General features: G+C 39.8%; 1 pseudogene; it reads right to left on the bottom strand.

Moving 5' to 3' along the window:
- Positions 1-3,037: 3,037 nt before the first annotated feature.
- LOC122754918 lies at positions 3,038-13,152 on the bottom strand (annotated as a pseudogene).
- Positions 13,153-13,420: the final 268 nt, after the last annotated feature.

Genomic DNA, 13,420 nt, shown 5'->3' with positions numbered 1-13,420 from the left:
AGCTGTGTGACCCTGGGAAGTCACTTAACCCCAATTGCCTCACCAAAAAAACAAAAACAAAAAAATGAAGTCTTTAAAGAAACAATATTTGTTAAACTTGTGTTGCCATTTTCTTGGTTTTTTGTTTTGTTGTTGTTTGGCCACTTTTCAGTTTGCCCTTGCTGGAGACTGCTTTAGTTGCCACAAAAAGGAGGTTCTTGTGTTGGTTTCTACCTAAGAAAAAAATCACTAATTCTATCTTCCTGATTTGAGGGGGGAGGGGCAAATTGAAGATCTTGGTTAGAGCTCCAGATTAGTTAATACTTGCAGGGCTGCATTTTTACATTTTCTAACATCAAGAGCATCTCTTATTATGTCTTAGTTGAGCTTCAGACTGCTATGACAGTTTAATTATCTTTAATTTCTTTAAACTCCTTTTGTCCAGTTCCTGTTTCTGATTAACCCAGACTGGTTGGTGCACATCACAAAATTGCATGTGTTAGAATTGATTTTTTCAGCTCTTTGTCTAGTTAATCTTAAATCCACAATGTGTCTACAATATATCTAAATATAAAACAAGTCCACATATACTAAACAAACCAGGCAGTAAACATGAGAGTTTACAATAAAATATCTAAGATAGTTACCAACATGAGCATGGATGGAAACACACACATAAATACCTCTTAGTATGTCTAATAAGGTCTTTCTTTACATCAGTCACAGACACTATGAGCCTACAGGAGTGAGCAAGACTGGGCAGTTCTATCCTGAAAAATACTCCTTCAGTTCTATTTAGTTCACAGGGGAAGTCTTTCAAATCAGAGCTGTCCAGTCATGCTCCCTCTTAACAGATGCTTAAATCAGAGTCCAAAGGCACCATTTAACTATAGAAAAAAATCTCAATACTCTGCTTATTTGGCAAAAGTTTGTCAAAGACAAATTTATTAATCATCTAAACTCAAACATCTTTACTTAAAGAGATCCAAAATGACACAGATCTATCCCTTTTTTGAAAATCACTTTGAGGAGGCAGCTAGATGGCACAGTGGATAAAGCACTGGCTCTGGATTCAGAAGGACCTGAGTTTAAACCCGACCTCAGACACTTAACACTTACTAGCTGTGTGACCTTGGGCAAGTCACTTAACCCTCATTGCTCCGCCCCCCCCCCCAAATCACTTTGACCCACACCATATAACTTTCAAGAACAGGAGGCTAAATTCCACAATCAAGATTAAACATGAGTATGAAATTTAGACTAAGATTTTTTAATTCCCAAAAAGCACAAAAGTAACAACTTCAGCACACCCTAAAGAATCCATTTTGCCAAGTCTATTCAATCTAGTCAAAAGTGGAAAAAACAAATACTGCTCATAATTGGATTAATCGAAAAGGCTCCTACCCTTGCCCAGTCACCAACCTCAATTGCAGGGAAATCAGAAATTCTCCCTGAACTTTGGTGTAATTTCCTTTTAGAAACTGTTGATATCTCCAATGTTATGAAAGTATTTCAAACTAAGACACTGATATTATAACATGACTTGATATTTCTAAAGGAAGGGAGGGGATGGGGGCAGGGTTAAGCTTAGTCTGCTTTCACACATGGCAATTTTAGGTAGGAATGGGAGATGGAGACTTCATCAAGGGAGTGAGGTGGGGTGGAAGAAGAAAGGTAAAGAAGGCTGAGCAATGGAGTATGGGATTATGGAGAGTAGGGAGAATGCAGATAGCAATATAGTCTGTGGCATGAGAGTTACAGAAGGGAGGCAAATCTCCAGGGATAGCAGTGAAATGGGCTTTTAAAAAATTCACTTGAATGTAAGAAATATGTCAGGATATCTCATACATTTGTTTGTGGCATGAATAATTACTTATTGATATTTCTCACCAGTGTTTCATCAAAAGCAATCAATAGACTACCCATTCATCCTACTTTGGTGGTGTTTTAAATGTTGGTCTAGGATCAAGCAGGATCAAATGTCAAAAATCACCAGATCCTTGCATTTTGAAGTGGCCCTAGCACTGTAAATGGTCACAAAAGATCAAAGCATACTTTCAAAAAAATTTACTTTTCTTGGTTTTTGGGGGGGTTTTTGCAGGGGAGGAATCTGAAAACATGCAACATGGCTAATATGGAAACATTTTGCATGTCTGCATATGTATATATCAAATTGCTTGCCTTCTTCAGGGAGGGGAGGGAGGGAAAGAATTTGGAACTCAAATGTTTTTTTTTTTAAATGTTAAAATTGTTTTTACACGTAATTAGAAAAAATGTAAAAATTTGTTCAAAGTTTGCAAAGCACTATTCAATAGCAGTCTTTAGATTACTGGGGAATAGGATAATGACTTCAGAGGAAATAAATGACATTTGTATAGTGCTTTAAATTTGAAAAGCATTTTAAATAGGAAAAAATTGAGTAGTTATCCCTTCCACATCATGAGAGCTAGGGGGCGCAGTGCCCCCAAGATCTGGTAAATTCATGTAAAATTTTTTGATCCTGTCTTTGTACTTGAGAAAAAGTCTGAATTTTTTCTTTTATGGTATGTTATTGTAAAAATTGGGCATATTTATGGTATTAAAAGAAAAGATATGTTGATGATATATACTATATATATATATATATTTGTGCTTGTAGTTTGCTTATGATTTTGCTTATGCTTTTATGCATCTCTGAGCCTTTGTGAGTTGTATGTGGCTTCCACAAAACTCTCCCAAAATTCCCAGTTAATTTCTATTGCTGACCCATGCTACATCAAAGCTGCAATGGGGAAAGCCGTGATGTGGAAGGAATAACTGTAATGTCATCCCTTCCTTCTCTCCACAGGTCATTTATTCAGGTAATATGCCTTGGACTGCAACTTTCTCCGGATTAGAATTAATTATAATGTTAGGTTAGAGTAAGGTTGTGGAGAGCCTTGAATGTCAGGCAAAGGAATTTGGATGTTATTCTGCATTTCATTAGGGTACCATTAAAAATGGTAGCATCAGAGAATATACCCTGGTGGCCACATTAATCTAGTACTTCCAACAAACTGGGAAAATACCAAACCACACACCAGTTACGTGGAGAGTCATTACTTCAAAATGGCCTAATCCATCCCATTATAACTAACTCTAATTGGGGGAAATTGCAGCCCAAGGCAAATCTCTGCTTCTGCTTTGTTTAGGCTGGTATACTTGCTGTCCCCACCCTGTGTGCATCCTGCTTCTTCATTTTAGCTCCTATAATTTCCCCTGTGCATATCAGTTGCATTTATCTAAAAACCTTATTCAACTTTTACAAACCAGCTCAAGCCCCACTTCCCCTATGAAGCCACTCCTGACCCTCCAACTACATATTCTTTCCATCTGAATTCCCATTGAACCTTATTTTTCCTACTCTTTGAAACTCTGAATCTCATATGTTTTAGGTGTGTGTTTTATCTCTTCAAAGAGACTAAAAGATCTTCAAGGACAAGGGACCATGTCTCATACTTCTTGATCCACACAGTATCTATTATTAATTATTTATTGTTTGTAGGATGGTGACTGGAAGCTTTACCCCAATCTGTTTTGGGAACCACTCCAATGTAGCTTTCCTAATGCTAAGCTTTGATGAAATTTTCCTACAGTCATTACAAAGAGACAGACTTTTCTCCTTGTGGACAGACTGATGTTGAGTAAGAGTAAGTTTTGACTGAATGTCTTCCCACGTTCATTGCGTTTATATGAGCTACTTCTGATGTGGATCCTCTGATGTTTACTAAGGTCTGACCTCTGTCGGAAAGCTTTCCCAACTCATCACATTGATAGGGCTTCTCCCCAGTATGGATTCTCTGGTGTTGAATAGACTGGTGATCCCGACGGAAAGCATTCCCGCACTCATCACATTTATAAGGTCTTTCTCCAGTGTGGATTCTTGATGTTCAGTAAGGACTGATCTCTGAGTGAAAGCTTCCCACACTGATCACATTTATAGGGTCCTCTCTCCAAGTGAATTCTCTGATGTTCTATAAGGCTTGTCCTTTGAATGATGCTTTCCCACACACATCTCATTTATAGGTTTCTCCCCAGTGTGGGTTCTCTGATGCTGAATAAGGCCACTTTGGCTAAAAGCTTTCCCACATTCCTTACATTGATAGCATTTTTCTTTGTGGTGGATTTCTTGATGAGAAACGAGGGATGAATTGTAAACAAAGGCTTTTCCACAATCACTGCACTCATAGGGTTTCTCCCCTGTATGAACTCCCTGATGTTGAACAAGGATTGAGCGGCGACTAAAACTTTTATTACACTGACTACACTGATGAGGTTTGTCCCTGGTGTGGATTTTGAGGTGATGAAAAAGACCTGCTTTCTGACTGAAGGCTTTCCCACATTCATTACAATGATAATGTTTTTCTCCAGTATGAAGTCTCTGGTGTTGATTAAGAGCTGACCACCGACCAAAAGCTTTCCCACACTCATTACATTTATAGGGTTTCTCCCCTGTATGGATTATTTTATGACGAATAAGTACAGTTCTCCCACGAAAAGCTTTGCCACATTCTTCACATTTGTAGGGTCTGTCTCCATCTATGGATTCTTTGTGTTCAATATGCCGAGAGTTCTGAAAGGTTTTCCCACACTATCATCACATTCATAAGGTTTCTACCCAGAATACATTCTCTATTTTCAATAAAACTTGGGCTGTTTAGTAAAGTTTATTCCATTTTTTGTACATGTAGTCAGTTTTTCCCCTTGGGAGGATATCCACAGGGATCTTCTACTTTTCTCTCCTGCTGGTCCATAGGTTTCTTCACATTCAGGACCTGTGAGATTCCTTTCATTAAGTTTGCCAGATATTTCCCTGATTGTTTCCATTTCTTCAAGGTTTTCCAGCTTTGAAGTCAACTTTCCATGCTCATTTCTGGCCTCATCATCTGAAACTATAAAAGAAGTGATAATGACACTTTTCGCCTGTGCTGGGAAGCAAAAACTGCAAGGGAGGAATAATATAGGATAGGATATTGATAGGAACTAGACTTATGATTTCACTGGACTACTGAATAAGGGAACTTCTGCCAATGCAGGTCTGACTGCAACAAACATGAACCAGAAATCTATGGCTTGTCTGAAAAAATTACTTCAAATATGAGATAGGAAGGGCAATCAGAAGGTACCAGAAAAGGAACTTATTCAATAAGGATGAAGGTGATATAAAAGCAAGGAATGCCAAGTGACTCTTTCCTTCTCTAACATGGAAACTGTCCAGGCAGGAAGGGAGAGGAGAAGGGGAGGTGGAAAAGGAGGTTCAACTGAGATGATTAATGTGTAATCCCTACCCTTATTATAATCTAAAGATCATGGCAGTCTAAACTCATTCCATTTACAGGTTTTTTGCATATAAAACTCACATATACTAAGGGAGACTTATATATTCTCCTACCTTTATTACTTAGTATTAGCTCTCCAGAGGAACCTGTGAAGGTTGTAAATAAGGAAAACATTGTGGCTGGTAATGGTAAACAATGACCAGTTGTGCATGAAATAAGGAAGTCAACAAAATAAAAGAGAGGAAACATCTTGACTGAAGCAATGGGATCATATATTTAGGGCTGGAAGGATTTCAGAATCAAGCCTGTCCCTCCTTGTTTTACAAATGAAGAAACTGAGGCTCACATCTCAGTGATCTGCCCAAGTTCACAAAGGTATTAAGAAACAGTGCTAGGACTTGAAGTCCATATCTAGTGCTCTGTCCATTCTGACTCATCAAACCAAAAAAGAGTTAAATACATGTTTTTTAAAAAAGCCTTTGAAGGGATAAAGTCAGAGGCAGATGGCAATGTCATGATCTGATAGTGGTGACTTGGTTAGATAGAAGGTAGAAGCACTGAGCTTAATGAGCAGAAGACTAGGAAAGCACTTAACTATGTGATAAAATGTAGCAGGACCCGAGGAAATTTTGTTTTTTGTTTTTTTGGTTTTTTTTGCAGGGCAATGGGGGTTAAGTGACTTGCCCAGGGTCACACAGCTAATAAGTGTCAAATGTCTGAGGCCGGATTTGAACTCAGGTACTCCTGAATCCAGGCCCGGTACTTTATCCACTGCACCACCTAGCTGCCCTCCCCGAGGAAATTTTGAATGTGAAGGGGCAAGTATGAAAGGACACTAGATTTGGAGTCAGAGAACCTGGATTCAAACCAGAGCTCTGCTACTTGTGACCTTGGGGAAGTCACTTGATTTCCCTGGGCCTGTTTACTTATCTTTAAAATGAGAAAGGCAAGGGGGCAGCTAGGTGGCGCAGTGGATAAAGCACCGGCCCTGGATTCAGGAGTACCTGAGTTCAAATCCAGCCTCAGACACTTAACACTTACTAGCTGTGTTACCCTGGGCAAGTCACTTAACCCCCACTGCCCTGCAAAAAAAAAAAAAAAACCATATATATATATATATATATATATATATATAAAATGAAATAAAATGAGAAAGGCAGACTAGATGAGGTCTAAGGTCTCCTCCAAGTCTTAAGTATTACAACAGATTGCAATGGATGAAGGGAATGTAGAATATACAGCAAGGCTAAGACCTGAGGGATCAGGAAAGTGTGAGAACACTTTTTAGTTGTATTAAGAATAGGGACACTAAGCACTTCTAGATATTCACTTCTCACTGTTCTCCACAGATAAATTATTCTCTATTCAATAAGCATTTATTAAGTGCTTAGGTGGAACAGTGGATAGAGCACTGGCCCTGAAGTAAGGAGGATGGGGGTTTCAAATCTAACCTCAGACAGTTACTAGCTGTGTGACCCTGAGCACTTAGCTCCAATTGCCTTAAAACATCCGGTCCTTCTTCAGTGGTCCTGATATATATCTTGCCACTGGACCCCAGATGGCTCTGGAGGAGACAGTGAGTCTGATACTTTGCACAGCCCTCCCTTAATTTAATCCAATCACTGTGAGTCATGGCATCACCCCCGATGTCATGGTCCTCTTCAGGAATAAAAGGACAAACAACATTAAGTGCCTACCATATGTTACATGATAACCATTGGAGATCAAAGGCAGGTCCTGTCCTTTAAGAGCTTATCTTCTACTTGGGGAAAAGGGGAGAGAAAATGTGTATACAGGTAAATAAATACAAAGTAAATAAATACAAGTCTCACCTCTCTCACGTAGGGATTGGGGCTCTGGTGATTCACACTTGAACTGAGCTGCCACAGGACAGAGGGAGACACTCAATGGTTGCTGTGTTTTTTCTAGAGGTGCCACCTCTCTCAAAGACATTCCCTGTCCTTGTTCACATGCTGAGTCCTAGGGACAATTAGGTTTAGTTGGGTTTGTGAGATAATCATTTTGGGAACAGGAAATAACAACTTCATTATTATCTAAAATGGGGAGAAAGCAACAATGCTTTGTTCCTTCTCATTTTTTCATACCATTTCCTTCAACCTGGAATGTTTCCTCCCTGTCACCTCCATCAAAATCCTACTCATTTTCAAGGCCAAGTTCAAATGTTACCTCCTCCACAAAGTTCTCCCATACAATGGCTATTTCCCTCTCTTCTGTGTTTTTATAGCATTTTGTTTGTAATATGACACTCATCATATCCTGAATTGTATTACAACTTGTTATACATGTCTTATTTCCCCTATTAGACTATAAAACTTGTTAATATCAGAGATCATGACTCATTCATCTTTATACTCCACAGTGTCTTGCATTGACCCTTAAAGAGAACAGGCAATAAATACTTGGTGAAGAACAACCAGAGGAAGAAAGCCAAGCTGGCCAACGGCCTCAAGTTCATGATATATGTGGATCAATTGAATTTAGACTTAGAGAAGACTTGGGAGCTATATGATCATGACTTCAAGTCACTGAGCATTGGCAGATAGGGAAGGGAATGGACTTGTTCTGCTTGACCCCAGAAGGCAAAATTAAGAGCAAGGAGAGTGTTATGGGGACATGGTTATGGGGGTTTGGGTTAGGGGTAGGGTTCTTGGGAATTCCTCTTTAAAGAATTATACCCTCTTGCACACAAAAGCCGTGAATTTTTAAGATGGTAGTTTATTTAGGGGCAAGGGAAGGGGGGGGGGAATGGAAACCATGAAAGAAATCCTTGACTTCTCATAGGGAGAGAGGTATAGAACAAGCACGTGCCTCTGAGGTACCAATCCCCTCGAGCAGGAGGCTGGCAGGTACCTTTTATAGGGGATTGATGGGGGTGACCATCTCACGGTGGAAAGTTCCTTTAGTGAGGGTGGACCATCCCCCACTGGTGGTGCTGGAGGAGTTGGGTGAGGGATGGCTGCGATCTCTCAAGCCATCTCCTCAGAACACACAAAAGAAGCAGCCACACCTAATCTTATCTCCCCAGGGTAAGGGAGACCAGAATGAGCCTGGAGGTCCCAGCTAGCTCAGTCTCATCTGGTTCCGCTTATCTCTCTAGGTCTATCTGTCTTCTGTTTTAGTTCCTCAAGGAGAAGATTCCTTGATGTGCCCCAGAGAACTTCTGGGGTACTTTGGGCCCCAAGACAAGAGGAAGTGGTAAAGAGTCTGATTTACTCTCTAGCAATTAGCACCTAGCACCTTAGCCAAATGTGTGGGTTTTTCCTCATTTAAGGTCTTGCAGCAAAAGATTGGATGATGATCTTTTGGAGTATATTGAATCAATGAGTCGCTCTTTTTTAGGAACAGGTTGAACCCATTTGCTCTTGAGTTTGTCCTTTCAAATCTGAAATCCTGTAATTCTCGAATATTAAATATCTTCTTCAATCCCAAAAGTCAAAGGGTAAAAGACTTCAGGATCTCACCAGGTCAATGCAACCTGAAACAGAATTTTCCTTTTGTCCCTGAATCTTAGTGGTTTTTAAACATGTTTCATAATTTATGGCACCTCAGTGAAATTCTATTCCTCCTTCAGAAAATTTGTAGGAGCATGTTTAAGATGGAGAGGAGGGAATGGCAATCCTTTGAAAAATACGTGTTTTAATATATTTCCAAAAGAGAAACAGAAGAAGGGAAAAAATACGAGAGGGAGAAAAATGATAAAGAGGGATGGAGAAACAGAAAATATGAGGGGAAAAATGTAACAGAAAATGGAAAGAGGGAGAGAATAATGAAAGGATAGGAAGAGCTGAGAAAAGAGAAGAGAAAAAGAAGGGGGGAATGTGGAGAAATGAGAAAAAATAGGGGGAAAGAAGGAAGAGAATTAATAGGAGAGAATTTCTCTAGCACACTCCACACAACAGTTATTCCAAACTTTTTCTACAACTTAAATTCCCAAAATTTACACCCACCCTGTGATTCCTAGAAGATGTCGGTGCCTTTTATCTTGAAGGATATCACTTGTTCTGGAGTCCAGAAGATCACAGTTCAAATCCTATCTCTGATATTTACTACAATGTGACCTTGGCAAGTCATCTAACCTGGGTCCTCAGTTTTCACCATCTGTAAACTGAAGGGAGTAGGATTAAATAATGCTTGAGATACCTTCTAGCCATAGGTCCATGATCCAATCTAGATCTAACTGAGATTAAAGGCATTAACTACAAGGTCTCACATCTTCCCTTCTCTCTACTTCAAAAGTATTTTGCTCTGTATACTCAAATTTACTTTCCTCTAAGCTCTGAGGAAGACATAGCCTTCTTCTTAATTTCATTCTCTTTTGCCCCTTCTGTGACCTTGAACCCTTAATAATATATCCTCCCTCGCACTCTATTTCATGACTTTAAATATATCTTATCTTAGGGAAAAATATTTGACCCTGCTCCTTCCCTCATATTTTCCACTTCCTTTCACTACTTAACTTCTGCTAACTGATTCCATCATCCATTCATTTCTTGAGCAGATTTCATCTCAGTCCTTATATTTGTATAATATAGTTAACTCATTAGTATTTTAATGTTTGCAAAGAAATTTATAATATTATCTCATTTAATCCTCACAACAACCTTATAAAAAGTAGGTGACATTTATGGATAAGGAAAACTGAGGATTCTGTCCAGAGACTAAGGCTACAACCATTAAGTTTCTGAGTCAGGATTTTGGACGCAGGTCTTTCTGACTCCAAGTTCAGTAACCTATTTAATGTACCACCTGGCTTGCTTCTAATTATTAAAGAAATGAGGCATACTAACTCCATGAAAATTGGCTGCAAGGTTTGCTGTGAATTCTACTGGGTAATATTTTAATGTCATTCCACTGCTAAAAAAACAAAAACAAAACACAATGGCTCCCCCACTACTATATAGCCTTGGTTCCCAACCTCAGATTGCAACCCAAATTAGAGTCACTGAAGATGTATAAAAAGGTCATGAAGGATGAAGCTACCTCTGGACAAACTCAGGAAAGAGCTGGGATTATGTCCACAGCCTTTTCTAGGCCATATACAAATTGGAAATGGAACTCTGGAGACCAACTGACACTCTTTCTACCCCTTTTCACCACCCTTTTCTCTAGATAGTGATGAGTACCATCAAATTGAAGCAAGAGTAGGCCAATTCCATTATAACCTGCTTAAAGACAGGGCCACATCTTAGTCATCTTTGTATCTCTTCAGTGCTCAAGCAACACCTTAGATGTAATAAGCACTAAATTGTTTGTTGAATTGAAATTCATGAAGAAGCCTGAAGACCCTTACACTCACTGCATATCATGATTATTATAGGTAATTAAATGCTGTCAGATAATATTGGTGCCCACACAATGGGTAGGGAAGGAAAGGATAGGAAAAAAGTTTTGCTTTCCCTTAGACCAGGTCCAAACAGGGAAGCTGGTGGGGAATTTGGACCAGAGACACTGGCATCTTGAGATGCATTCCCTTCTTTCCTTCCTTATCACCCAAAACTTCTTAACCCATTCCCAAGCCAAGGACAGATAAAACTGGTTGGGTCTTTTAGGCAAGTGTCATCCCCCTCCCACCACTGATTTAGATTCCCCCTATACAGAGCATGAATATACCAAAGTTTGCCGTGGGGTAAAGGGTTCCCCTATACTATGTGATTTGAAAGGCAAATGGGAGGCCCTTCTTGCCCCAAAATTAAGCACCTGCATCCTAAATATATTTTTAAAAAATAGGTAAAATCCTTCTATTTTTAGAAACGAGAGACAGTATGTCATAGTGGATAAAGAGCTGGCTTCAGAGGCTTGTGGAGTCATTGACCCATCAGATGAAGTTCAAATTCAAATCCCTCCACAATCTGGTCTGAAGTCATCCATCTACCCATATGTCCTACCACAACACAGAGTTCAAAACAAATCCTTCTATGTATTACTCTCTGATTACACTGTACCCCGGGTTAAAATAATCCCTCTAGCTAAATCTAACTTCAAGGCCTTAAGAAAGTTTCTTCTCCTCTACTACAGCCCCTGACATTGTTCTTCTGAATTTCTGTGGCACAAATTGTCTATACTAATGGCTTTTGATCTGTTGCTTTGGCCTGTTCATTTTTTTTTCTTTATTTGCAGGTCAATGAGGGTTTAAGTGACATGCCCAGGGTACCAAAGCTATGTAAGTGTCTCCAAGTGTCTGAGGCCGAATATGAACTCAGGTACTCTTGAATCCTGGGCAGGGTGCTCTTAAACCACTGTGCCATCTAGCAAACCCCCCCTTTCATTTTTATGTGTGATGTTTCATCTTTCAGATTAGATTGTAAAATCCCTCAATTCATTTTCCATTAAATATTAAGATAGTCATTGATACCGTGCACGAGAGATATAAAGGAAAAAAGCTGCCCTCTGGGCATGCTTAATACTTGTACCTTCTGTGTTGCTAAGCAAAGAGCAAGCATTCAACAATGAATGAATGAAGTGAAAGAGAGGAGATAAAGATCAAAAAGAAATGCCATCATCCATCAATACCCTGGGAGAGGAAAGAAAAAACAAGAAAACAGCTACAGTGAGGCAGGGATAGCACTAGATGAGGAGTGGAAAGGCCTGGCTTCCACACCAGGCTCAGCAACTAAAGAGCTATACCTGTAAGGAGGTCTATTTCTAAGGCCTCTTCTAGCTCTAGAACTTTATAGAACTATTGTTCTGGTACTATGAGAAATAATATTTCTGGATCACTGTCACTAATCATGTGAGACAGGGTTAGAGCAAAGGAATTGTTTGGAATGGTCCTGAGAAAAGTATTTGATAAGCAAGAAACTCATCTCGCCCCACCCCCTTCTCACTACTGCTTCCCTGTCTCATTTCTTCAATGGTAACTGGTTTTCCTGTTTTGAATACCATCAGTCAAGAGCTTCAGGGACAGTTCAAAAATAGGACCGTGACCTTTCATGGCCTTTGCTAGAAAAGACAAAAGCACACTCTGAACTTCTACATTAAAAGCAACACACAAGCCATCCCTGCCACTTTCACATCTTTTCTTCATGATAACCGTGTCTACTTCTAAACTGAAAGGCAGAGGCAGCAAATAGTGCTACTGTTTAGAAAGAAAATCATGGACAGGGAAAGATCAGGTCAGGTCAGCAATTTGCCACAATATACTTATACTTACTATATATTTTGGATGCACCAAAGTGCATACTTTGAATATGAATATGAAAATGAATACCTTTTCTGATGGGTGTTACTTTTGTACTGTGGATATACACACCCCAGTTGGCCCACCAAAAAACAAACAAAAACAAACAACCTCCCCACACATCTGCCCACTTCCCACCTGCTGTTTCTGGCTCATCAAGCTCTCTCTCCAAATCCTCCAGTTTCTGTCAATGCCTCCTCTCCACTCTGTGGATGATGTTCCACGCACCCAGGTCTGAAGCTCCTCTGGCAGGATGGTGAGAAATTGCTCCAGCACCAGAAGCTCCAAGATCTGTTCCTTCGTGTGTAATCTCTGGTCTTAGCCACTGGTGGCAGAGATCCCGGAGTCTGCCAGAGCCTCTCGAGGCCCAGAGGTGCCCCCCCCCCGCCCCCTCTTGGTAGCAAAACTGCCGGAAGCATTGCCGGAAACACTCTCTGGTATTGAGATGCTTCTTTGGCAGGGTGGAATCTTGCCTGAAATTGTAACCCTCCTCCTCAATTTTCACCTTCAAAATTCTCTCCTGGTCTTGTGGAGTGTCAGTTGTCCCCGGGGGTTGCCATCCTAGACCTGAAGAGCACTGATCTTAGGCTAGTCAGTTAACAGTGTTTCTGCTGATTCATTCATTTATGAGTAGTGAGACAAATACTACCAAGAAATTAAAACTCAACGAATGAACATCAATCAGTGAGGAAACTAAAATGTGACATTATCATGAAGAAAAGATTTTTAAGAGGAAAAGAATCCTGTTTAGAGAATAAAAAGAAAAAGAATAAAAAAGATTAGAGACTATTAAAGGAGAGGTGGGAGTGAAATTACATAAGGGGCGGGGGAATTCCCTTAATGGAGATTTGACGACCTCCGGCCTGTTTCCTCATCTGTAAATAAGAGTATTTGCATCGGGATTATCCCCTTACAATCCCTTTTCAGCTTTATTAAATTTCAATCT

The sequence above is a fragment of the Dromiciops gliroides genome, chromosome 4, assembly GCF_019393635.1.
Source record: "Dromiciops gliroides isolate mDroGli1 chromosome 4, mDroGli1.pri, whole genome shotgun sequence".
In the NCBI taxonomy this organism is placed as follows: Eukaryota; Metazoa; Chordata; class Mammalia; order Microbiotheria; family Microbiotheriidae; genus Dromiciops; species Dromiciops gliroides.
The sequence above is the reverse complement of the archived record's forward strand: the minus strand, read 5'-3'. Positions and strand labels throughout refer to the sequence as shown.